The sequence below is a fragment of the Gekko japonicus genome, unplaced genomic scaffold, assembly GCF_001447785.1.
Source record: "Gekko japonicus isolate JY-2015 unplaced genomic scaffold, Gekko_japonicus_V1.1 scaffold586, whole genome shotgun sequence".
Taxonomy (NCBI): Eukaryota; Metazoa; Chordata; class Lepidosauria; order Squamata; family Gekkonidae; genus Gekko; species Gekko japonicus.
Genome location: NW_015177025.1, coordinates 233,354 through 258,938, shown reverse-complemented (window position 1 = coordinate 258,938; position 25,585 = coordinate 233,354). Strand labels below are relative to the sequence as shown.

The following is a 25,585-nucleotide window of genomic DNA, read 5'->3' as shown; positions in this document are numbered from 1 at the left end:
GCCTACATAAAAAAATCCTGCTCAATCACTGCAGCATACACAGTGGTAAGTCAATCAGCTGGAATGCAAGCTGATTTTGTCTGCCAGGACACAAATGCTCCCTGCAAGAACTGGTAAAACCAATCTCCCTCCCCAGGTCGAAGCACATACACCTTCAAGCGAGACAAAGATCAGGGAGGTATGCCTATTGCCACATTCAGGCTCCCCATCTACAACTGGGAGGTTCAGTTGATATAAACAAAATCCCTGAATTTGCATGCAATTTGCTAAGAACAAAGTGTCTGGGGATGTTTGCCTTTCTCTCCCACTTTCGTTCCCCAGCTATTCTGTGCTTTCACCAAGCAGTCCTACTCATCTGCCGTCCAAGGTGGTAAAATCCTGCAAGAGAGCTGCACCCCATGTCAGCCGAACATTAGAATCGGCTCAAAGATGGCTCAGGCAAGATATTTATACTGAGAGTCTTTATACATGCTTTGGAGTGACTGCTTCACTGATGTGCTTTGCTACAATTTACCACAAACGGTGGATGCAAGACTCCATGAAGCATCCTTCCTTGAAGCCCAAATGATGGAAATTCTTGTGTGCGCGCTGAGAACAGCCTGGAACCTCTGGAACTAGATGTAGCCTGGGTGAAAGGGCCAATTCCCACACCAGGATGATCTACAGCATAGCTGACATCGCACTGACTCAGACAAGAGTGCCCAGCAGGGAAGCGCCCCTCTTCGTTTTTCTGCAGTCACCATGGAAGAATACATCTCCTTGAATTGCTTGAATGAAGAATTCTCCACTTTGTTCAGCCAAGAGGTTGGATGACATTGACAAGCAAGGGATAACTTCAACACGGTGCTACTTTATCGATAGCAAACTTCCCACTTCTAACAAACCAGTAGTGATAAAGACGCCCTGACCTGGATTAGCTCACGCTAGCCTGATCTTGTCAGATCTCAGAAGCTAAGTAGGGTCGGCCCTGCTTAGTATTTGGATGGGAGACGACCAAGGAAGACCAGGGTTGGTATGCAGGGGCAGGCAAGGGCAAAGCCACCTCTGAACGTCTCTTGCCTTGAAAACTCTACAGGGCAATCAAGCATTGCTCCTAGCAACAGTCAACCAAATGCTTGGGTAGCCAAAAGATCATCCCTGTTTGTTCCCAGCACCTGGTTTTCAGAGATATAGTGCCTCTGTATATGGAAGATCCATTAACCATCACGACTAGTAACTCTTCCAACACCTATACTCTCTGAATGTGTCCTAAAGGTCATCTTAGATAAAGGATGCTGAGTTCCACAAGTTAATTACACATTGCATAAAGAGGAAGTGCTTCCTTTTGGTCAGTCACACGACCGATAGCAACTCTTATCCAGAAAGAACCTCTCCGGTACCAAGGATGTCACTAAGGGTTTCCTTCATACATAGTTTAGTAGGAAGCAACAGACCACATTCACTGTCACCTGAAAGGTGAATGCAGCTCCTTGACTAAGAGGGCAGCAGCGTGAGAAAACTGAGTGTGAAACCCTTAATTCAAGTGCAACCCAAATGCAACTTTGATACAAACTTGAGGAGGTTTAAAAGTGAAGTCTATGGAACAAGCCTCAGCCACAGAGTTATAAGTCTGCAACTCAACATAAGCAGTTTAATTATCATGGCTTCTGCAACCTCCTCCCCAAAGAACTTCAGATACTCTCACTTGGTAAGAAAGCTAGGGATCTAAAGGAGCATATTCTCTGTGTTATCACAAAACTACAGTTCCCGGAGTCATGATAGGTGACCTGGTTTAAATTGGGGCCAAAAGGGAAGTGCATGCTCCTTTTCCATAATGTCTTGTAGAACTTCTCTGTGTTCTGCATGTGTTATTAGGCGTTTGCCTGCAACAGCAAAGATGTGGTATAGGGGGTGGGGTAATGTTGAATGGGACATGCGTGTTACTCCATTTATAGCAGGGCAGGAAGGCCTAGATGCATGGCTGCTGTTTTCAAGGGCAGTCACACGTTTGACATCATATTTAGTTTGGTCCTTGGTGAGCATAGGTGTGGCTGCAGCTTGAAATTACAGAGAAATGCAAACTTTCCCCCCTTAAAAAAATTAAAGCCAGCAGGATATGAGGCTGCATCCAAGGTGATACTCATGCACAACATGTAGACTTTAAAAAAAAGATTCAAGACAACTTACTTATTTGCACTGGGGTACCAAGATTTCTGCCAATATGATTATATGCAAGCAACGAGTCGACTTGGGCCTTAAAGTGAGGAAGGGGATACATTATGACCCCAAAACAGAACTTATGCAAAATGTCCAGACCACAAAGAATGAGCATAAGAGAACTAGATTGGTACCTTGTATCCAGAAATTGCTGGATCTGAAGTCCATTCCAAACCACACTTTCAGGAGAAGCGTCAGGACTTATTACTCCTCCCAGGACACAGCCAGAGTCAATAGGTTCCCTGTAATTGGTGATGTCTCTTTGCCCTGAGAGAAGAAAACAGAAATGATTATTTTATTCCCCTCCTTATCCAACACCACATTAGCATCCCTTGTATGGAGTCAGACAGCCGGTCCAACTAACCCAGAATCATCTCCACTAATGGGCAGCAGCCCTCTCAGGTTCAGACTGTGTGAAGTTGCCAGGGACTGAGGCCTTCTGCATTTGAAGGAAGTAATAACTGTGGAACTGTGAATCTTCCATAGGGCCCAACCACATGCCCAACCACAAAATATATAGATGGGTCACATGAACCTGTCTTATTGGTTCATTTAGCTCTTCTGGCTAGAAGTGCCTCTCCAGGATACCAAGTAGAGAAGGGGTTTTCACCAAAACTTACTATCCAAGACCCCTTAACAGTAAACGATATGGGCTGAACCTGGGGTCTTCTGCATGTAAGGGGTGCTCCCTACCACTAAGCCATGGCCCCTTCTCTTTAAATATGCAGTTTTATATATTTATACATTTGGCAAGGACTATTTATTTACTTATGTTAGGTCCCGGTCACATGGGCCGGAAAATGCGGGGGGGAAGCGTGGCTGTTTGCACCAGAGCAAAGTAACACACAGCAGCCCAATCACATGTCCTGTGGAGGTCCCGTGGGTATGCCGTTAGGTGCCGATTACATGGCTATCCTGCAGCACAGCAAAGAAGTGGCGCGGCGCGATCACACTGGCAATCGCTAGGCGGCGCTTCCGTGGCAAACGGGAATTCCCCCCCCCCCCCCCCCACGTGTCATGTGCTGGTGGGTATTTGTGCACATCCTGTGGAGACTTAAAAAAAAATCCGGTTTGTGACGGGACGTACACATCCGGTTTGCGACGGGACATGGGCAGGTCCCGGATGCCATGGGATTCCAGCGGTAACGCGATCAGACGTCCGCCCTTGCCCCACGTTTTCCGGAAAGTAGCACATTGTATGTACTAGTTTTTTACTCCGTATCTTTGGCAAGTAGCCATGGGTTAACCACGGGTGCACTATGCTTCCCAGATGTTGCTGCGTGATCACGCCCGGAAAATCCGCCTATCATCCTTATCTTTAGCGCGGCAAATGGTCCATGGGGTCACAAAGAGTCGGAATTGACTGTGCGACTAAACAACAACAATAAAAATGTGAACTCCTGCTAGTGGGAATAATCCCAAAATATCAGCAATGGGAGGCTGCTCTTCAGTTCAATCATGACATGTCTTGAAGCAATAATCCAGTTCGCTACAGCTAATGACTGCAACAGTAAAAGTTATCCATTCATAATGGCGTAAAGTTAGGTAAAAAAGAAAGCGACAAAGGAACAAGGCGGTGCAAGGCAGAAAGGCCCACCATTTCTCAGGCCAAGGCAGCAGTCCAGAAAGTCTTAGAGAGGTTCAGGGCTCTGCCATCTTATTTGGTCTGATTGGAGTTTTGGCTGATTTCCCCCTACAGTCCTGATTTGGGGCCTGCCTACCATCTTCCACAAAACCCCCACTTCTGGATTCACATTGTGGCCTAAGTCCCAAAAGATAATTACTACATCTGGAGGAAATTATACCATGCATCTGAAACAGAAGAGGACTTCCATGGTATAATCTGACGTGATTACTCCAGGGATAAAAGTCATGGGATAAACAGGTGGAATGACCTGCCACCGCATGTGGTGATAGCCAATGGTCTCTATCAACAGCTCTTAGATATGATACATAAATTAATACCTCCATGTACAGAGGCCATATAGCTCTAAATACCAGGTGCAAATAGGGAGGCAAATGCTTCATGCCCTTCATGTGAGACATTTGGCTGACCCCTGATAGAAACAGGATATTAAAGTAGATGGACCTTGGGTCTGATCCCCCAGGGCCCTTTCTATGATCTTTAGATACGTACAAAGGTAGGAAAAACCCAGAAGTCTGGGAGATGTGCCAATACACTCGAATCTGGGATTAACCTTCCAGCATATTTCTTCCCCCTTTTCCATGTTGCTGCCACGTTACTTGAAGCTGTCTGATACTGAGTCGGGCCACTGGTCCACCAAGGTCAGCATTGTCTTCTCTGACTGGTAGTGGCTCTCCAGGATCCCAGGTGAAGGCCTTTCACATCACCCCAACTGATCCGTTTCACTGGAGACGCTCCCTAAAGCAATGGCCCCTCTCATTTTCTTTTTTTGGTAGGCAGCGGCCAAATGCCAGATCAAGTTCCAACCTTACAAGAGGGAGGAGAACATCCCAGAAAAAAAGCCAAGCATTTTCTGACGCCAGATTTTTCTTTCAGAAAAGGACAATCGAAAACTGTGATATGTGATAGGTGCCAGGCCAAAGAAAACGCAGCCTGAAGAAGTCTCAGCCCTCCAACTATCAACCTCCTTTGTGTCAATTTAAGAAAATATTGTGGTGTTTCCATGGCAATCCCTGTTTTGAATATTCACTACACTGACTTTTTTTAAAAAAGGGCTTTTCCTGTTTGCACGTCAGCTATAAAACCTGTAAATATTTTCTGCCTTAACGCACGTATCCTTAACAAAACCTGTAATGAAGGGGGGGAAAGCAACCTATTATCTCCCTTTCACCAGTGTGGAACACAAAGAGACCCCATCTGGGACATCCCAGAGCTGTGGAAATGCAGAAAACAATACTATAAAAGGTTGGTTTTTCAACCCATTTTGCTAAGGAAACTCCAGCTCTCCTGGCTGGCTCATGGATGGTGATGGGACAGATGGAACTTATTTTTTTCAACTCAATAAAACAAAGCCAATTGATATTAGCTCATAAGGTAATTCAGTTTCTGTCTTGGATTTCCCTTTGGACACATCTATACGATATACCTACACTGGTATTAAGCCAGTTTAAAGGCCAATTTATTGCCACCAGTGTTCCCTCTAAGCTGAGGCTGTGATCATACGCACAATTAGACCCGGGCGGATTTAAAAGGCGCGATCAGACAACATCTGGGAAGCCCCCCGCAGCCGTCCGCAACCCATTCCGCTCTGCCACAGAAGTGGAGTTAAAAGCCAACGGGGGAAATCCAATAGTAAACAGGTTGCGACAGGCCACGGATGGACTTTCCCATGTCTGATCGCTCCAGTGCGCTCTCATGGCTCTCATGATCAGGCCATCCCGACTCCGTGCTGTCGTTTTCTTCCCCCTTCGCAGTATGTGCATCATCGCAAACTCCATAGGGAGCCCTCAATGTGGAGGTGCGATTAATCAATTGCTCATTTAAGCGCATGGGGGAAAAAGAGCACCAAAAAACCCCAACTCACCCTCAGTTGCGTCTGATCACGCACTGACGGACTGTGCCCGCAGCTTCAAAGGGAAGTGTGATCATGCAACTGCGAGTCAAATTCCTCCGGAGGAAATAGCCCCGCTTCCCCTCCCCCGTTTTTTCTGGCACATGTGACCACAACCTGTGCTAGTGTGAGCTAGCTCACAGTTTTTTAGCCTCCGACTCACACATTTTTGTCTTAGCTCAGGAAAGATGGCTCTAGAGCAAACTAATTTATGCAGCAGCCAAATTACTTGCTCACAACTTTAATGGCAGTAGCTCACAAAGTAGAATTTTTGCTCACAAGACTCCACAGCTTAGAGGGAGCATTGGTTGCCACTGTTTCCCCTTTGCCTGCAGCAGCTGCCTATTGGGGATGAAAAGATATTTTGATTCATTTGTTTGCAGTGGCATGGAAGATTCTGCCCTTCTGATGGTGGTAAATAAGTTGGTCACGCCCTTCCACCAGGGAAGCAGACAGGAAATGGTCACTGTGACTATGACATTACTAGGCACTGGCCTTGCCCATCACAGAGTTGGGTCTGGAGAACCTGGGAAAAAGCTGTTTTATGTGGATGCTGACTGCCACAAACTCATGGTATAATTTCATCCAGGTGAAACACGCTTACAGTTGAGCTTCTGTACAAGTCAGTTGGTGCATGTATGCCTCAAGTGGAAAAACAAGAAAAAGAGAGAACTTAACTCATGCTACAACATTAAAGAGAGTTACAGCCCATTTATGCCTTGAACTGAAGCAGCTGAGACATTCCCTTTTTTAAAAAGCCGCTTTGCTGGGAGGGCAGGCAGAAATTTAATTAATCAATTAATTAATTAATTAAAATAAATTAAAAAACATACAGAAGAGCAGTTCTCTCCCCATTCCTCTTAGGGGATGACAATTTCAGGGGTGGGTGGAAGCCACAATACTGAAGCCAGCTGAAGTCTCCCTGGTAGACACTGATCATTTTCAAACACCAGAAAGTACCCCTCGCAGTGTTCCCTCTAAGCTGAGTTAGTGTGAGCTAGCTCACAGGTTTTTAGCCTCTGGCTCATACATTTTTATCCTCGCTCAGGAAGGATGATTCCAGAGCAAACTAATTTATGCAGCAGCCAAATCGCTCGCTCACAACTTTAATGCCAGTAGCTCACAAAGTACAATTTTTGCTCACAAGAGTCCACAGCTTAGAGGGAGCATAGATTATGACCATGTGACTGTTCTTAAGGCAGGATAAAAAACGGGAGAGTTGTTTTTCAAATCAAACTTACAAGGTAGCTAACATAGGGTTTAGATTATAGACCGATTTCAACAACAAAAACAACAACCAAAAAAACCTCCAAAGTTTGGGGAACTTACAGCAATCCTGAGCACAGGAGGATATTTACTATTGCAAACTACTTAGAAGGAATGACCTTATGACACTTCAACAAGACACACTCAAGTACTCCAATGTCAACCTTTTGACATACTCTGGCCTACGATTCTACCAGCAGCAAGGCAGTGGTTAAACTCTGGATTTCCTGGCTGTAACGGAGTGGCGCCAGGCTCCAAACATTACTATAAAGTATAACTTTGGGGAAGTCAGTTTCCTTTGGGATTTTGTTTCAATGTTTTCTGGAAATGTTGTATCATCTGTGGGATGGTCTGTCCAAGAGCTGCAGTTCAGGAGCCACAAGATACATGCAAACTCTAAATGAAGGGGAGAATTCAAGGGATATATGCACACACATGAAAGCCTCACTTTTACTCCAGGTTAATTAATCTGGAAATAAACCATTACCCTACAGCTTTTTGCAAACAGTATATCTGTTCTGACGAGAAAGCATCAGCGCTACAACAAAGTATAGGAATCACTGGCCTTCATGAACCGAAGAGCCCTTTCCCCAAATATTTGGGCCAGACTTATACATTGGCTGAAGGGCACTCATGTAATTCTGGCCCCGGTCACATGGGAGGATTTGCCCCGTGAAACAGATGGGTTGAGGGCACATCAAATGGACGTGATCATACCATAACATCTGGGAAGCATCACCCACCCATCCCCAATCCGTCCCTTCGGCCCGAAAACGCACATTGAAAAGGTACCGGCAAAAGAGCACTACCTTCCGGATGACGCGCAGCAACTCCAGGCGTCTGATGGGGGAAGCGCTGGTAGCCCGTCGCAGCCAGCGCCGTTCCCCGTCCCACGCATGCGCACAAACGCACAACGTCCGTTTTGCCGCGCGATGTCTGATCGCCTGCCGAAGGCCAGAGCACGGAGCCACGGGGGCACGTCGGATCGCGCTACCGCGGTTCTTTTTGCTCCGGCTCTAATTTGCCTCCCTTCAGCGGTGCAGTATTCCGCTCGTGTGACCAGGACCTCTGATAATCTTCTCCACACTCTTTTCTTTGTCTTTGTGTGACAGGTTTCCAACTGTGGGCTGAAGATTACTAGAAACACACTGGGAGCTGCTCACATGAATCTCCATGTGGAGATCAGCCTCCATGTCTTTGTACCATCACTGCATCTGTGAAGCAAACCTTAGGACTGGATATGCCCAAACTTTCCAAAGCTAGGAAAGTTTCCCGTGCTGGAAGGAGCCATGTCTGATCAACTTGGTCTGCGGTCACATGAAGCAGTAGCCACGCTACTGAAACGGATGATAGGTGGATTTTCCGGGCGCGATCACACCGCAACATCTGGGAAGCGTAGAGCTCCCATGGCGAACCCGAGGCTTCCCTCTGAAGATGCGCAGTTAAAAACTAGTACCTCTGAGGTACTAGTTTCCGGTAACCGCGGGGCAAGGGTGGGCGTCTGATCGCGTTTCCGGTGGCATCTGGCGCCCGCCCATGTCCCCTCGCAAAAAGGTGAAGAGGAAAGAAGAGCAGACGAGTCATTGTGGGGGGGGGAGAGCTTCGCACCAGCCAGCCCCCCCCCTGCACCTTCCTGGGATGAGCAACGGCGGCATCACCTCCTGGGCAAGGCACGAGTGCCGGGGGCGAGGGGGGTCGTGACGACGACGTGGGGACTCAAGGGAAAGGCCATGGAGCAGGCAGGGGGTTCGTGGGTGCGGTACGACATGCAAAAAAGTTTTTTTCAAGTCTTTGCGGGATGCGCACAAGCACCCAACAGCGCATGCGCACACTTCAGTTCAAAACCAAAACAGCCCCATTTGCCGCACCGCGCCGCTTCTTTGCTGCGTCGTGTGATCGGCACCTCCCCCCTAACCACGGGACCTCGAGGGGACCTCGAGGGGACGTCTGATCGTGCAGCCGCACATTAGTTTGCTCCGGGCAAACAGCCACGCTTCCACCCCGCATTTTCCAGCCCGTGTGACCGGAGCCTGGCTCTCCTCCTCTCAGACACACAAGATCCCCACCATATCACCTGTCACACAACAACGCAGAGGGGAAATACTCAAACGGAACTCTACAGGCAAGTTTACCCTGGGCTGTCTCCATCTTTCCAGCAGACAATGGGGAGGAAGAAAGTTGGTGAAAGAGTAGGATTTACTGTACCCCCCCTGTGCTGTCCCTGGAGGGACTGCCTCGCCCAAAGAAGGCTCTGCTATAGGAAGACAAATAAACCAGCCCAAAGCAGATTTAGAGAAATAAAAGGGGAGGGGGGAGTAGAGGCCAGTCCTGTTGACTGAGTTAAATCTGGTTGTTAAGCTGAGCTGTGGTTTGGTTATTTGTTAGGTTAGCATGGAATCACCTTGGTAATCTTCAGAAGGAAGAATGCAAAACTACTTGCAACCAGAATATAAACAAAAACTCACACAGCAAGAGTCTAAACACACACCAAAAGGTGGCAAGGGCATTCATTTCTGTAGAATGTGCTTTATTGTTGCAAAAATGCATTTTGAATAAGTTTTTATGGGTTTTTAATGTTAATGTTATTGATTTGATGACAGAATCCTGACCTATGAAAGTGGGAAAACAGGGTGGAAGGACGGGAGTCACTCTTGCAAGACAGGGTGACACCTAGTAGCTTAGAGGGTTTGGGAGAGACAGGAAAACGATGAGGGGGGGAAATCCATGGAGGAAGAGCAGACCATCAAGGGCAGTTAAGCAGCAACAGTTAAATGGAACCTGCTGGTACTGAAGGACAGAAAACCTCCAAATATCAGGTGCAGAGGACAATCCTGTCTGGCAGGTCCACTCCTCAGTGCTGGATTAAACAGACCAATCCATCAGAACACTTATTAGGTCAAAACTTCAATATATTTGAATTCAGCTCCGCTTGTGTTGATCCAGAGGGATCCCCAAGGTGGCTTACACAGGGTGATAACATGCCGTTCATCTGGGGATGCTTCTGTACTCTCTGACGCAGCAACACCCCGGAGTGGGATCCTACCCAAATCCAAACTCTCATTAAGCCCTTTAGGTTGTTTACAGTCCATTTTATCTTGTCCCAGTCCTCTGAGTATAGGCAATAGGATGGTCACACTGCAATCAGAGGTCTACCATCACCAAACACAGTAGATTCTTTCCAATTTTATTTATTTATTTATTTATTTTTCATATTTATATCCCGCCCTCCCCAGGTGGGCTCAGGGCGGCTAACAAGGGCAGGACACAGCCATGCCAGAATAAAAACATAATAAACATTCAACATTAAAACCACTGTGCTCAATTCGTAACTGATGTCCTAAGTGCAAAATGGTCACTCCACAGTTACAGATGGTGCTCCCAAAAAGTACGTGTCCAGTGACGATGGTCGAAGCTCTTCTACAATTTCCAACGTCTTCCTTGGGCCTCGTTGGTGCATCCTTTGAGATACGTTAACGGTGGTGGTATAATGGGGCGGCGGCTCCTACTCAAAGGCCTGGTCGAAGAGCTCCGTCTTGCAGGCCCTGCAGAACTGCATAAGGTCCCGCAGGGCCCGGATCTCCCCCGGGAGCTCATTCCACCAGGTAGGAGCCACCACCGAAAAAGCCCTGGCCCTGGTCGCAGCTAGTTTAACTTCCTTGGGCCCCGGGATGACTAAAAAATTTTGGGCCCCGGACCGTAGTGCTCTTGGGGGAACATGTGGGGCAAGGCGGTCCCTCAGGTAGGTTGGACCCTGGCCATAAAGAGCTTTATAGGTATATTTTGGCAACTAGCCACCAACAGGTCTGTCACCCAGGAAGCCATCTGATTCTTAGCAGCCATCTGTTCCACCAACATTCTGGGGCAACAAATTCTCTAGAATGACTTATGCACGATGTGAACTCCCGCACACAGGGTGACTTCTGCAGGGATTCTGACATGACAAATTGTTCTGGTGAATGTCCCAGAACACATCAACATTTGCAGATTACTACATTCCTTTAAAGGAAAAAAAAAGCAGGTTTAGCCCCAGAGGTGGCAAGATCTCTGCATGCAGGAACATTCACAAAACCTGTTCACCATCACAGAAATTTGTTTCTTTAAAAAAAAAACCTCATAAAATACTAACCATCTATCTAGAACCTTTCAAGAGAGCTTTGTAGGTGTAAATACTGGCAAAGCAGTTAGGTTCTGTTTCAATATTGAATGATGGAAACGCCTTTCAGATGAGCTGATAAAAACCAAACATTCCTGGGAACTAAAGATTCCACAGTACTTCCAAACAAATGCTGTTGCATCCAGTGTTTCAGACTAGTTCTCCTGGCAGTTTTGTTCCACTGTAGATACCCTTGCTTCTAGAGTATTCAAAGGTCACAGTCTTAAAGCAGTACTATGCACTGCCAGAAAGCAGACAAATGTGGCCCTCTCAACTTAGAAAGTGGGCGAGATCGAGCTGGTAAACAGCCATTTGCTTGACTGCCTGAGACAAGTAAGAATCGCCTCCAGGTGACCAGGTAGAGACGCTTTTGTATACTGTCTGGAATAGTTTGTTATTTCCTTATTTTTATACTTTCTGTGTGCCACAAGTAATAAACATAATTGCAGATGGCCTAGCAAAATATTTGGCTGGCTGGGAGCTTCTGCGGACTGTCACAGACGCACATCTCCCCGCCCTACTTTGTTGCCTAAAGTAGTAAGAGCATCTTAGGACCATGGGGTGAAACCAGAAAACTTTTAGAGCAAGGCTGCAAACACCTGCTCATCTGAACAGTTGTGATGAATTAGAGCCCCTCTAGCAGAACAGCTACCCTGATCTGGATAGCCCAGGCTAGCCCGATCTCATCAGATCTCAGGAGACATCCAGAGAATACAAGGGTTGCGATGCAGAGGCAGGCTATGGCAAACCACTTCTGGCCCCGGTCAAACGGGCCAGATAACGCTGGGGGGAGGCACGGCTGTTCGCCCCGGAGCAAAATAAAGCACGGTAGCCCGATCACACGGTCCCCCGAGTCTCTGTGCTTAGGCTGTTAGCTGGCGATCACATGGCGATGCTGTAGCATGGCAAAGCAGTGTGATCACACAAGCTAAGGAGTTCCCTGTGAGCCAGAAGAGGGAACTTTTTGTTTTGTTTGGTTTCCCCTTTGAGGCTGTGTGGACTCAGCTCACACACTGGGGGGCTTTTAACAACTGTAGCCTTGTTTGCAAGTCTGGGGTGAAAAGTTCTGGGTGTCCATAAGGAGGCAAACTGAGGTCCCCAACATGGCCTGTGGGCACCATGGGGCTTTTCCTAGCACCCAGCAGTTGCTTTTAGCAAGCGCGTGGGGATAGGTGGGACTTCTACCCAGCAGGGCCTTCTGACTGGCTGCATAGATTAAAAGGCATCCTGTTCAACACAGCTTCTGCCTGAAATGCTGAAGAGTTACTATTAGGGTTACATATAACCTTGCGGTCGGCTCCACCTCCTACAGCAGCCATTTTGCGACTGTACCCACTGCCCTGTGTCGGAATTCCAAAGGTGCCCACAAGGTTCAAAAAAGCTGGGGAACCCTTCTCCAGCTGATCACTGGATTTCGAGGAAAGGAAGGTTCTTCCCCCAGGTCAGCTTGGCTGGTAACCTTGGAGTTAGCCTCCCCTGTATCTTCTCCTCCAAATGGTTTCTGTACACACCTGCCTGGACCGTCTGCCTGCTTGACCTGCTGTTTGCTCCATTTTCAGAGCAATGGTGTCAACCTGCTCTCTGCTTGTATGACAGTGTTGCTTGGTTCACATGGGCTGATCTGTGAAGGGGGGGTGCGGGGGGGGGGGGGGAGAGGGGGCTACAAGGCTCTTCAGAGGGTGGCCCTTCTGCCTTTTCTTTCCCCCTGCCCGCTTCCCCCCATCTCTCCTTCCCCCCCTGGGGGACCGGGATCCCCCCCAGCCGCGTATGCCCCGTCCCCTCGCTCCCCGCGGGAGCGGCGCCAAGGAGACTCACCGAGGGTGGCATGGAGGAGTCATCCGGTCTGAGCAGGCCCATCTCTGAGGAGGAAGCGGTGGCGGGTCTGCTTCAGTACCCTCTATGCACCATGCACGCCTACCTGAGCCGCCGTGTCACTGGGCCTTTCAGGCAGCACCATCCGCCTTCTCCCCGCCCTGCAGGCCACCTGCGCCTCAGGACAGGCCTCGAGCGCAGCGGGGGGGGTGCTTCCTCCCTCCTCGCTTCCTTCCCCACCCGCTTCTGGGCGCCGGACTCGGGGTGAAAGAGGCGGCAGTGGAGGATCCCTGGTCAGGGATTAGATGCATGCAGGGCTTTTGGTGGGGGGGCGGGTGCAGTTTGGCGCCCGTAAGGGCCAGCCTGCTCTAGGCGAACGCCTAGTTCGCCTAGTGAGCAAGCTGGCCCTGCGTTCACGGGTATCTCATGGATCATCACAGAAGACAACTGGTCCCAAAGAGATGACTTGGAAACAGACAAAGATGGTCTTTTCCACAGCCTGGAACCCCCCCCCCGGGGGGGGATCCTGTTTTTGTTTCTCAGGACTATTTTTCAATTTTTCTAATGGAAAACTTGGAAATGTTAGGAAGCACTGAGAAAAACCACCTATGAGAAATATTGTGCTTGGAAAGAGTAAAATGCTTTAAAGATAAGGCTTTATTCACTCAGAATGTACAGTGTGGAGATTTTTTGACCTACAACATTGATTGTGGACAGTGCTGACTTAACAGCGACCCGCAGGTTTTCAAGGCAAGAGTAACAAAGAGAGGTGGTCTGCTATCGCCCGCCTCTGCACAGTAATCCTGAACTTCCCTGGTGGTCTCCCATCCATAGTCCCTCTGCGAGGTTCACAGTGGAATGGACTGCAAAGCTCTATAGGCCCTTCTTCACAAAGACGAATGCTGCTTAACTCCCACACAAACCTACTCAGCCGCTACCATCATTTGCCAAAGCCCTGGTTCAGCTGCCCCCACCTTCTGAGATTAGGCAGGCGGCAATCTGAGAGAGTCACAGCACTAAAACTATAGAACTCTCCCCCCCCCCCAAGGGATATTTGTCTGTCCCCTTCTGTCACAATCGTCCACCAACAGGTAAAGACGTTTTTTTGTTTTGTCTGGAGTTCCCTCAGTGGTCCCACCTTCCTGCCCTAGGTTTTAGCTACTGTTTTTATATGTTTAAGTATGCATTATAGTTTTAATTGCTTTTATGATGCACTTCTATAATGCCTTCGTGGCCCTGATGTGGCGGAAAGACGGGTTACAAATTTTGTAAATAAATCCAGCTTCTAAAACGAAAGGAACTGGGACTCAACTGAACATGGAAGGCGTGCCTTTGAGAGGCATCCCTTCCCTGATTCCCATTTGGGTAGGGGCAGATGTGGATACTCAGTGGTCAAACAAACACAGCCCACCAAAAGCTCAAACAGACTGCCACGTAAATCAAGCTCTGAGGCTCTGCCTCTCAGCTCAAATTAATACCAAGACAATCCTTTTCAACACTGGTGAGTGAAACGGGTGTCCTTAAAGAGGCAAATTGTACCCGGTTGGTTTGCGATTGTTCTTTTCCCCTTGGAGAAAATCAGCTGCTCCAGGAACCAGTTAAAACGATTTCCTGTCCTAAAGGCCTATCTGCTTCTGTCATCACTAACTCTTATCTGGAAAAAGACCACATGCATAAAGACAGCCTGGTGGCATATCATCAATTAAAAAAAAATATCAAAAAACAAGGCAGGCTAAATTAGGATCTTATTTTACTTGGAAGAGTTTACTTTACTTGGAAGCTTAGTGTTTGTGATCCTAACACTTCTTGTTAGGATCGCTCCTTCCCTGAACCCCAAAAGAAATATTCTGTGCGATGGCAACTTTGCAATTGCTTGTCTATCTCCTAATAAATATCAAGCTACTGCGAGATGACTATCATTCTTCTTCCCAAACCAAGCTTCATGACCCATTTTTCCAAAGCTCAGTATGATGCAATCAGGGCCCTGGAGTCCTGGAACTTTCCCAAAAAAGTAGAGAGATTTTGTAATGATTACAGCAACTAAGGAGAAATAGAAAGGTAATAAGTGATCAAAGACGAGGATGGCGAAGTCGGAGCTATTGGGCAATTCTGTAGGAACACTTCCTACACATCGGGATCTTCTGGGGACGCTGAAACAACAGCACTCCCAAACCATCGTTAGTGCACGGTGGCCTACATTCCTGAAAAGAAAGCGGCCAGCTGGCCAACGCTGGTCCACAGAGTCCATGCACACGCACGCGCACTCAGAGAGAGATAGAAATGATCATTAGCATCAGCAGCTGGAGTAAAGCTCTGAGGTAGCACGAAGGGCCTTTGCTGGGAAGATGTTGGATTGACAAAAGGATACAAATATGCCATAGGCGTAGACCAGTTTGAAAGCTGTTTATCTGTCATGACTCCCACCCATGGAAGCCCGGAAAGCCGGAAAGCGGAGCTCTATGACAGGGCTCAATATCTCAAGCGTGTAGTGAAAAATTTCAATTCCTCTGGTTCTGTGGAGGAACTTGCGACTGTTGAACTGACCCATACTCGAAATGTCCATGTTTTCAGAAGGATAGCATAAACCTTCATATACACTCCACCCCCACCAATACTTTTCCAACTGCCAAACCCTTAGCCAGCCCTTCTGGAGTAGGACAGTTGTAATATACTTCCAGTGCTTTTGGAGCCAGTCATATGGAACTCAGAGGGGATTATTTCTCAGCAAACACACTTAAAATGTACCCTGTAAATGAGAAGGGATGGCTTCCAGACAGGAGAGCAGACCCAGTATTTCAACCTAATGAACAGAATTCTTTCAGTTTTGCTGAGATGACTTCCATCATGAACTTATGGAGCAGCCTAATGCAGGATCAAACCACTGGTCTATCTAGTTCAGTGTAGTCTTCTGACTGGAAACAGTATTTCAGGGTCTTGGGCAAAGGAAGGTCTTTTCCAACACCTGCTGCTAGAGATACTTTGGAATGGAGATGCCAGGAACTGAAGCTGGGACTTCTACATGCAAAGCATGCACTCCACCCCCTCACCACAGCCCTCTCCTCAAATACTTTCTTCACACAAGGCTTGTAAATGGCCTCTTGCCTGGACTGTAAGGACTACATCCAACTAAAAGCATAAGAACATCAGAAGAGCCCTGTTGGATCAGATGAGTGGTCCGTTTAGTCCAGCATCCTGATTCACACAGAGGCCAACCAGTTCCTCTGGAGGTCCAACAACAGGGCACAGAGGCCAAGGGCTTCCCCTGATGTGAAGGACTTCCCCTAATGTTAAGAACATAAGAAGAGCCCTGTTGGATCTGGTCCAGCATTTTGTCTCACACAGTGGCCAACCAGTTCCTCTGGAGGGCCAGCCACAGGGCATCGAGGCCGAGGCCTTCCCCTGATGTTGCCTTCTGGTACTGGTATTCAGAGCTTTACTGCCTCTGAACATGGAGGCTTCCTTTAGTCACCATGGCTAGTAGCCACTGATAATCAGATAACCAGTTAAGGGTTTTTGTTTGAGCTAACTTTTTAAAAAATAAACATTTCCCTGTTCCATAATTGGATTATGATAAAATCCAGTTTATTATGAAAAGTGATTTCCCCCTTGGTAGAACATTAAATATTTAATTTTTTTTTTTAATCACACGTACCAATGTTGCACTCAACACATGAAGTGAGAAAAAATACATATCTTTGTCTTACTACAAAATCCCATTTGATGTGTTGTGGCATGAAAGTGTTTTTCACTGCATTTTTACAGCATGATCTCATGTACCCTGCAAAATGGGGTACGCCCAAAACAGCAGGTATTTTATGGGATACAAGCAGTGCAAATATATACACAATTAAGGGGGGAAAAAACCCACAGTGAGAGAGACGGCAAGAAAGGAGTATTGGTAAATATTTAAATCAAGCTGCATCTGTGCCAGCTCCACTCCCTAGGAGAGGTTTGCAACATTAATATTATAATATATATTTCTGCAAAAGTTAGGAGCCAGCAAAATTTTCTGAGAGCCACACAGGAGGAGAAACTGGCTTACAAAGATATGAGGCTGCCTGACAGAGGCAGAAATATTGGTCAGTTTCATTCAATGTTAAGGAGGGGCTGTGGCTCAATTGTATAGCATCTGCTTGGCATGCAGTAGGTTCATGGTTCAATCCCCAGCATCTCCAGTGAAAGCACCAGGAAGCAGATGATGTGAAAGACCTCTGCCTCAGACCCCGGAGAGCGGCTGCCAGTCAGAGCCGGCAATACTGACTTTGATAGTCGCATAATCATATTCAGTATAAGGCAGCTTTATATGTTCGTAGCGCCATGAAACAAAATCCAGATGTCTAAAAACAAGCAAGTCAAGCCACATATTAGCAAGAAAGGGAGGAAACTCCCCAGTCTCCAGCCAATTCTACTTAAAAACAAACAATCTACTTCCTCCAATTCTACTTAAAAACAAAAATAGAGTATTACAGCAAGGTACTTTGGGGAGAGACCACAGCAGATCACCTGCTTGGCCTGCAGCAGGCCCCAGGTTGAGTCTTCAGTCCAATCCCCAACATCTCTAGTTAGAAGCACCAGGTAGCAGGTGATCTTCTGAGGGCTGGCAACTCTAGGCAAAGTACCCATCTTTAACAGGGAGGAAAGGGCTTTTCTTTCCCACTAGAACAGGGGCTTGCTTTTATCCCATGTGTTGGTACTTGGGACGAAGGCAAGGTGCCCCATCTGAAATGGAGAGGGGGGCAATGGCCAAGGTGGGCAGCAACCTGTTTGTGGCCACAAAGATCTCCCTGCTGTGGCTGCTGCCCAAAGGACCCAAGCAGCCAATGAAAATCCCCTGCTGGGCAATGTCCCTGCCCGGCCCCACCAACTTTTTGAGGACACTTGGTGGTCACTGGAGGTATGTGCTGTTGGGTCCCAAGGAGCCCACAGGGGCTGTCTTGGGAAATGCCGCTGTAACCATTCGCTTCTACCTGCCAGGCTTAGCTCCTGTGCAGTGGCAGGCTAGGCTGAGAGCAAATGGCTAGCAGCAGATTATCCAGTGAGCTTTCAGTGATGCAGCCAGGGTTTGAACCTGGGTCTCTCACCACTCCAATCACTGCAGCACATTGGCCTCCACATGACAAGGCTCTCTCTCTCTCTCTCACTTTCTCCCCAAATCCTTCGGATCTTTAAGGGTCTTTTACTTGCCAGACAGCCAACCTACTCTGGGAAACTGGATTTTACAAGAAAGGGTGTGTTGCTACCCAGAGACCTGGCAGCCATGGAAACAGTTAGCCTTCTGAGTTTGCCCAGGTGAAATCCAAGCTTTGTGGAAAAACTAACACACAAAAAAGCCAATGTGATCTTGTCAAGGAATGAAAGCAGAGGAGGGCAAATGCCAAGATTATTCTTCACCACCACCACCCCGTTCTGAGTATGCAAAATTGTTTTGCGCAGATATGGCTACATGCTACAGGTGCTGCTACAGATCCTTGCATCCACTAGTATAAACACATTACTGTGTGGGAAAGTGAGGACCCAGAGTGTGAGGCTGAGCCCTTTTGTGCTTTCAACCCCAAATTTATACATCTGTGAAATGGACACTGAGGCTGACAGTTTGAAATTTTGTTGCCCTTATGGGTCAGACTGAAATGCTTCATGGAAACCCTAAGAAAGGAACATAGGTGGAGTCCTGAAACTGCCCATGACCCCTTATGAGGGACACGCCTCACTGCTGAGATCTGTGAAAACAGGAAAGCACAAAGTGGCATCAGACCAAATGTCAGTCCAGTCTGGCACCATGCTTTCCACAGTGGCCTCCACATTAGAAGCCCTCCCACTGTTGCTTTCCACAGTGGCCTCTTGAAAAGTCTGTTAAGTTGGGGCACAGAGGTCAGACTCCCTCTGTTATCCCCTAGTACACTGTCTCTGAATATGGGGGCTTCATGGCAACCCAGCTAGCCTCCATGAATTTGTCTAATTCTTCCTTTATAGTTACCTAACCTAGAAGAAAACACTGAATTTATACCCCACCCTCCACTTGGAGACTCAGAGTGGCTTACCATCTCCTTTACTGTCCCCTCCCCACAACAGACACCCTGTGAATAGGTGGGGCTGAGAGCTCCTTCGAGGACTGCTCTTGAGAGAACAGCTCCAGGAGAACCTGTGACTGACCCAAGGTCACACCGGCAGCTGCATGTGGAGAAATGGGGAATCAAACCCCGTTCTCTCAGATTAAATTCCGCACTCTTAACCACGACACCAAACTGGCTAGTGGTCATTATTACAATGAGTTGCATTCCTGTTCACCTTCAGACATTCCAGAGAACCAGCAAAAGAGGAAGCCTGATATGCAGGTCCCCAAAGTACACAACTGGTAGTACTGATGAGTTGTGTGATGTATTCTATGCCGGGCATACAACATGAGTTTGTAACAGAGTGCTTTCACACCTGCCACTTTGTGTGACAAGCTGAGCACATGGGTGTCCCACCAAAGTTTGTCCTGAGTGACACAGAAAGGCTGAATGAGAGTTGCACAGTTCAAATACACAGTGGGGTACACACCAGACAGCCACAGCTGGTTATGGGTTTCATCTTACGTTCTCAAGCACGTGGGGATGGCATGCCTCCCCTTTGGAGTCTGCTCACCACAGCAGACACCAGGGGAATATTGGTGTGGCCAGCTGCCTTTTGATACATAAAATATTTGGCAAGGATTGTGAGCTTTTAAAGCAGCCTGGCATGTTGCAGGAACCAGAAGAACAGCCGCATAAAGATGGAGAGCAACCAAACTAGAGGGATAGGCAAGTGGTTTTCTGAGCTGGGGTAAAGATGCACAAGAATGAGCAGAAGGTTAGAGAAATGCTTGGGCACAGGCACCAGTGGAAGGCGGACTTTGCTGGACACCACCAGGAGGCAGAAGCGGGACTCGGGCAGCATTCCACACAATCTTATCTAAGACAACAGAACATTCCTGAGAGGCAGCAGCTGCCAGCTTGACCAAACGGAGAAGTTATCAAAACAATGCACAAGTGAAGGAAAAAAAGGGCATGCCATGCTTTCGTGTCAGTTCCTGGGCTCCCCAGTCCACCAGGAAAACAAAGCAAAGCAAAACAGAAGCCAGTGCCTGTATGAAAGCGCCACAAGAATTGCAGCTTTCTTAGAAAAGAGAAGCAGCTAATTCATGCACACACCGGTTCAGACATGCACTTCATCCCTGCAGCGATGTCCTGCATGATCTGTAATGGCTCATTCGGAAAACACTTTACACAGAAAAACAGGTTGCTTACCAGTAACTGGTGATCTTCAAGTGGTCATCTGTGCTCCTTTCTTAGGCAGATCCAGTGCAGGCGCACTAGATCCCATTGGTGTGAAGCACAGAGACCACGAAGAAGATCTTTCAGTAATCCAGTGCTTAGAAATGCATGTGTGAACCAGGCTGAAATTAATCCCAATGTGGCTTAAAGTCATTATAATTAGGACCCTTTTCAGAGATCCAGCCCCAGTAACTACCCTAACCTTTGACCTCCAGGTGTAAAGATGCCACAAAAACCTTTAAAAGTCACATACAACAGTTACAGCTTGTCACAACCAGCAGAGGAAAAAACGACACCAGCTGAACTTCCCATGTAACTACCAGTGACACAGAAATCCCATCCTCCTTTGCACCTATTCATCCATACAGACTGTGAGGATCCAAGGGGTCAAGCTCTACCTTGAACTCCACCCCCCCCAACCTCTGTGGTCCCAGCTGAACTTCTGGGCCCAGCCATAGATGCTGAGAGGGAAGGGAGTTGATTCCAGTTTGTCCCTCTTCCTCCTCATCTCTTCCTTAGCCTCTCCTTTGCAGCCTGGAAAGAACTCTGAGCCATCTTCTTGGCCTGAAGTTTAGCTCTTTACATGGGCCATATTTACTTATGCACAAGCCCAACCATCCTCCCTGCCCTCCCATACCGGATGGCCTGGCTGGTCTGGCACAGCCATAGCTGCCAGCAACAACCCCTTAAAGCAGGGGTGTCAAACTCATTTGTTACGAGGGCCGGATCTGACATAAATGTCACTTTGACGGGCTGGGCCACGTGTGCCATAAAACGTAATGCTAGGTACCGGAGATGGGAACTGTATAAAGGACAGCATCTGGTAAGCTCTGAGTTGGTGTATCCTTACTGCAAGGCCCCATGGGCTGGGAGGGGGGTGCAGAGGAAAATCCACATAGGCAGACTGGAGAGACAGCATTGCAGTGCTGGGCAGACGCACTCACGATGCTTGACTGCTGTAGATGAGGTTGTTCTGCCATGCTGAAGCCACAATGGAGTGGCTCCACCCATTCCCCCCCCAGCACATCCTCCCTTGCATCAGTTGCTCGCGGGCCTAGACGGGCTGGATTCGGCCCCCGGGCCTTATGTTTGACACCCCTGCCTTAAAGGGTCCACTTGGTGAAGTGGTGGTGCTAGACTTCATCCAGTTGGTTTGTGGTGGCCTGTGAAGAGCCAAGGCAGTTGGCAAAATCCCAAAGGTAATCCCAAAGGCACGTTCACCCAGTGTAGCCAAGGTGAGCCCAGGGGCCGGGAGAAGGTATGATCTCGGACACAGACCCTTGTCAATGATAGGACCTATCCAGTAAAGAAGCAAGGAAGTCTTTTCCTTTGGGGGGGAGGGGAAGGACACTTTATCCAAGTGTTTCTGCTTAGGAGGACAGATGCTGCTTTTAAGTAGAGTGCTGCCTCGATTGCATGGCCCTGGCCATAGCCCTAGCCCTGGCCTGTTTACTAACTGATTACCAACTATGTCAACAATGGGCCCTGGCTTGATTACCAAGCTGTGCCAACAACTGTACCATCATTGGCACCGACAGTACCAGCGGCAGCGCCAACCGAGGCTTTATAGCTGGGCGGGAGGTGGTGGACAGTGTTCAGTTGACAGCCGATATTGGAAGACTCGCCATCTTTTAATATAAGTTGTATGATTTTATGTTGACTGATAGTTTTAACGGAATTCTAATGAATTTTTGTATATACGCTGTTAGCCGCCCTGAGCCTGCTGAATGGCGGGGAGGGCGGGATATAAATGTAAATATAAATAAAATAAAATAAATAACTCTGCTCTCAGTTGTTTGTCCCAACTGCTTTAGGTTCTCCCCCCCCTTTTCCACATGTGTTTTGCTCCCTTTGGGACTACTAGAGAGAGCAAAACACATTGGGGGGGAAAAAACCCTTAAGCAACAGGGACAAACGAGTGACAAAAACGGCAGCGTGGAAGAGGCCTCTGCCATGTGAAGAAACCTCAGCCTGATCTTCCAGCAGTCATTTAGCAGCGAACGGCCCCTGATCAAGCACAAATCTTTCCTACAGCAACTTCAGTCATGTTAAATCAAGGCAATTCAAGGTGGATGTAACAGGTCCATTTTAAACGAACAACTAAGGCGGGTTACAGCAGTTGTAAGCCGACTGACCGCCTTGCTAACCTTAGACACTTGGGTGGACCCAGGGTGTGGTGGACCAAGCCATGATGTGGTGAGTTTCTATACATACATTAACTTTTTAACCAAGCGATGCATCCCTGTACAGTCCACACATCCTGTTGCCAGGCCACAAAAAGTCAGTTTGCCTCAGAATCAACCATTACAGAACGGCCTTTAAAAGGGTTCACAAGAAGACTTTGAATCAGGCTGGTCAACGTCACTGATGGGAGGCACCTTTTTTGTAGGCACACAGCCACTGGCCTTGGGTGAGCAAAAAGCGTTCGCTTCATCAGCACGTGCACGAAGACTAGAACAATATGGAGGAGACCAGCATGGCCCCCAAGCAAAGACTGCCTCCAGTCAATCAGGCAGTAAACCTTCCCAAATCTTTTCTCCACCCACTTCCTTTTGCGGCACCTGAGCCTATCATAGCCACAAGGGGGCTAATACATCCTCAAGACGGCTGGATTACAGTGGACAGGGCTGACGTCAGCCTGCCCTGGAATAGGGCTGCTGCCGGGGCCCATGGTTTATGGGGGGGACCCACTGCTGCCGACCCCCCTCACTTTCTAGCACTCCTGCGCCCACATTCCCAGCTGCATGCACTGTTCACAGCGATGAGGGAAAGGGTTGCAAGCAATGCAAGGGGCTGTAAGCATGGGCAGTCTTGCATGTGAGTGGGTGGGAGGGAGGGAGGGCCCGGTAGTGAGCAGAGGCAGTTCTGGGATCTTTCTGCAGGGGGTGCATCCTTCCTCAACTACTATCCCAATGGCTTCTCCTCTTTCAGAGAAACCACTCTGGGCAAACACAAGCCTGGGCGATAGGAAAACACAGCCAGGAGGCCCAGGCCACGGGTCTCAAAGCCCTAGAGGCTGCAAGTGCCGGTAAGGCCCGGCACATCAGCCATTCTGGCATCGACCTCCCAAACTCATTCAAATATTTCCTTTTCTTTTTTTTCAATTTAATGTCCCCCATAATTCATCTGTCCCCAAAGGTAATCAATAGAGCCCGTAATGAAAATTTGAGCCATATTTTATGATTCGCTTGCAGAGGAAAGGACCTCATCAGCAAGACTGGCCTTGGCTTCCAGCAGCGTTCCCTCCAACCAACTTGGGGGCCTTTCCTCTCTCTGTCCCTCTCCAGCACCACCCACCCATCTCTACAGAAACTTCCAGGATTGTCTTCGTACAGAGGCTCTGACCCCTCACCCCCTTTCCCTTCAAGTTTGCAGTATAGCCTTCCAGATTAAAATCTGCACAAGAGGACGATTTGAAGATTTTGCATGAGAAAGGCACCAGTGGCACCACTCGCTCCAGAAACATCACTTTCTTGGTCTCAGTGAAAGAGGTAGTCCTAGCAGGGAGGCATTGAAACAGTTTGGTGTAGTGGCTAAGTGCGCGGACTCTAATCTGGGAGAACCGGGTTTGATTCCCCACTACTCCACTTGCACCTGCTGATGTGACCTTGGGTCAGTCACAAGCTCTGGCACAGCTGTCCTTGAAAAAGAGCAGTCTGTGTCAGAGTTCTCTCAGCCCCGCCCACCTCACAGGGTGCCTGTTGTGGGGAGGGGAAGGGAAAGGAGTTTGTAAGCCGCTCTGAGACTCCAAGTGAAGGGCGGGGTATAAATCCAATCTCTTCCTCTTCTTCTTCTTCTTAACCCACACACACAAGGACATTTTTTATTCTAGATCAAATAATTTGGATTTACCAACATGCCCATAGCTCTATGCTGTGAATCGGGAATATAGATTCCTTGATCCATTCAAAATACGAAACCAGAAGGGTGGGGAAATCGGCTTTTTTAAATTACAGGGACATACAACAAAAAGGAGGCATACTTTGTTAAAAGTTAGCAGAACAAAGTTCAAGTCCAGTGGCACCTTTGATACCAATAAAGTTTTATTCAAGGCATAAGCTTTCAAGTGCCCGCACACTTCTTCAGATACAACGAAATGGAAATTACAAGTCCTTACATATAGGTAGAGGGTGAGCAATAAATTAGCATACAGCATAATGAAGATGTTTAACAGAATCCAGGGCCAAACAGGAATAACAAGCTTAGTTTATATGGTTACCATAAACCATATGTCACTACTTGGACGGGAGACCACCAAGGGAGACTAGGGTTGCTACACAGAGGCTGGTAACGGCAAATCACCTCCGAACATCTCTGGCCTTGAAAAGCCTATGGGGTCGCCAGGGCTATTTTTGGGCAGGAACGCACAGGAACGGAGTTCTGGCTGGCTCCCGAGTTGGCCACGCCCAGCAGGAACTCATTAGCATAATAGGCCACACCCAACAGCAGAATCTCATTAGCATAATAGGCCACACCCAACAGCAGAAACTCATTACGACTGGCTACATTTGGGGTGTGTGGCCTAACATGCAAAGGGTTCCTGCTACAAAAAAAAGCCCTGGCTTTTGACAACAAACAAGGTAAACAGAATAAGAAGCAAAAGGTGAGTGTGGCTGGATGACCACACTTCTGGTAATGTGGGGTGTGGCGTAATAGGCTAATGAGCTGCTCTGTCAGGGGTGTGGCCTAATATGCTAATGTGTTTCTGCTGTTGGGTGTGGCCTGTTATGCTAAAGAGTTCCTGCTGTGCTTTTTCTACAGAAAAGGCCCTGGGGGTCGCCATGTCAGCTGAGACTTGATGGCAATTTCTACCACCACCAAGGATAAAAGGGCAAAATCATGCACACCCTTGCCTAAACACTTGGAAGGAAGGAAGAATGTCTGACAGACAATTTGGTATACCTGTTAGAAATGGCTAGACTCCAGCAGCACTTTAGGGGCCAACGAGATTTCCGGGGTATAAGCTTTCATGAGTCCCTTCATCAGGCAAAGGGCGCTTTCACTATTGAAAGCTTACATTCTGAAAATCTCGGCCTCTGCTACTGGACCCAGATCTATCTGTTCTACTGCAGGCTAAACGTGGCTACCCTCGGAAACTATCTTGTTAGAAACCAACGTTGTTAATTTCCAACCTTCTCTCCCTATTATTAACCTGTGCAACAGTTCCATCCCTCCCGGAAAGGACCTTTCAGTATCCCTTCTTGTAGTTTCATTACACCTGTCTTATTCAGTCTCAGGCCTTTAATGTGACTCCCGCCCCCTTGAAACAATCTCAGGCCTTTAATGTGACTCCCCCCCTATCCTCCTTGCATTCAGAAAGGCTTACAAAA

The 25,585-nt window shown here is 47.9% G+C and overlaps 1 long non-coding RNA gene across 1 annotated transcript in view; it reads right to left on the bottom strand.

Annotated features, from left to right (window-relative positions):
- Positions 1–25,585, bottom strand: part of LOC107124367 — a 145,792-nt gene that overhangs the window by 78,031 nt on the left and 42,176 nt on the right. Inside the window, exon 2 of the long non-coding RNA XR_001482984.1 lies at positions 2,331–2,463. This is a non-coding gene — a long non-coding RNA (uncharacterized LOC107124367). The remainder of the gene's footprint in view (positions 1–2,330; positions 2,464–25,585) is intronic.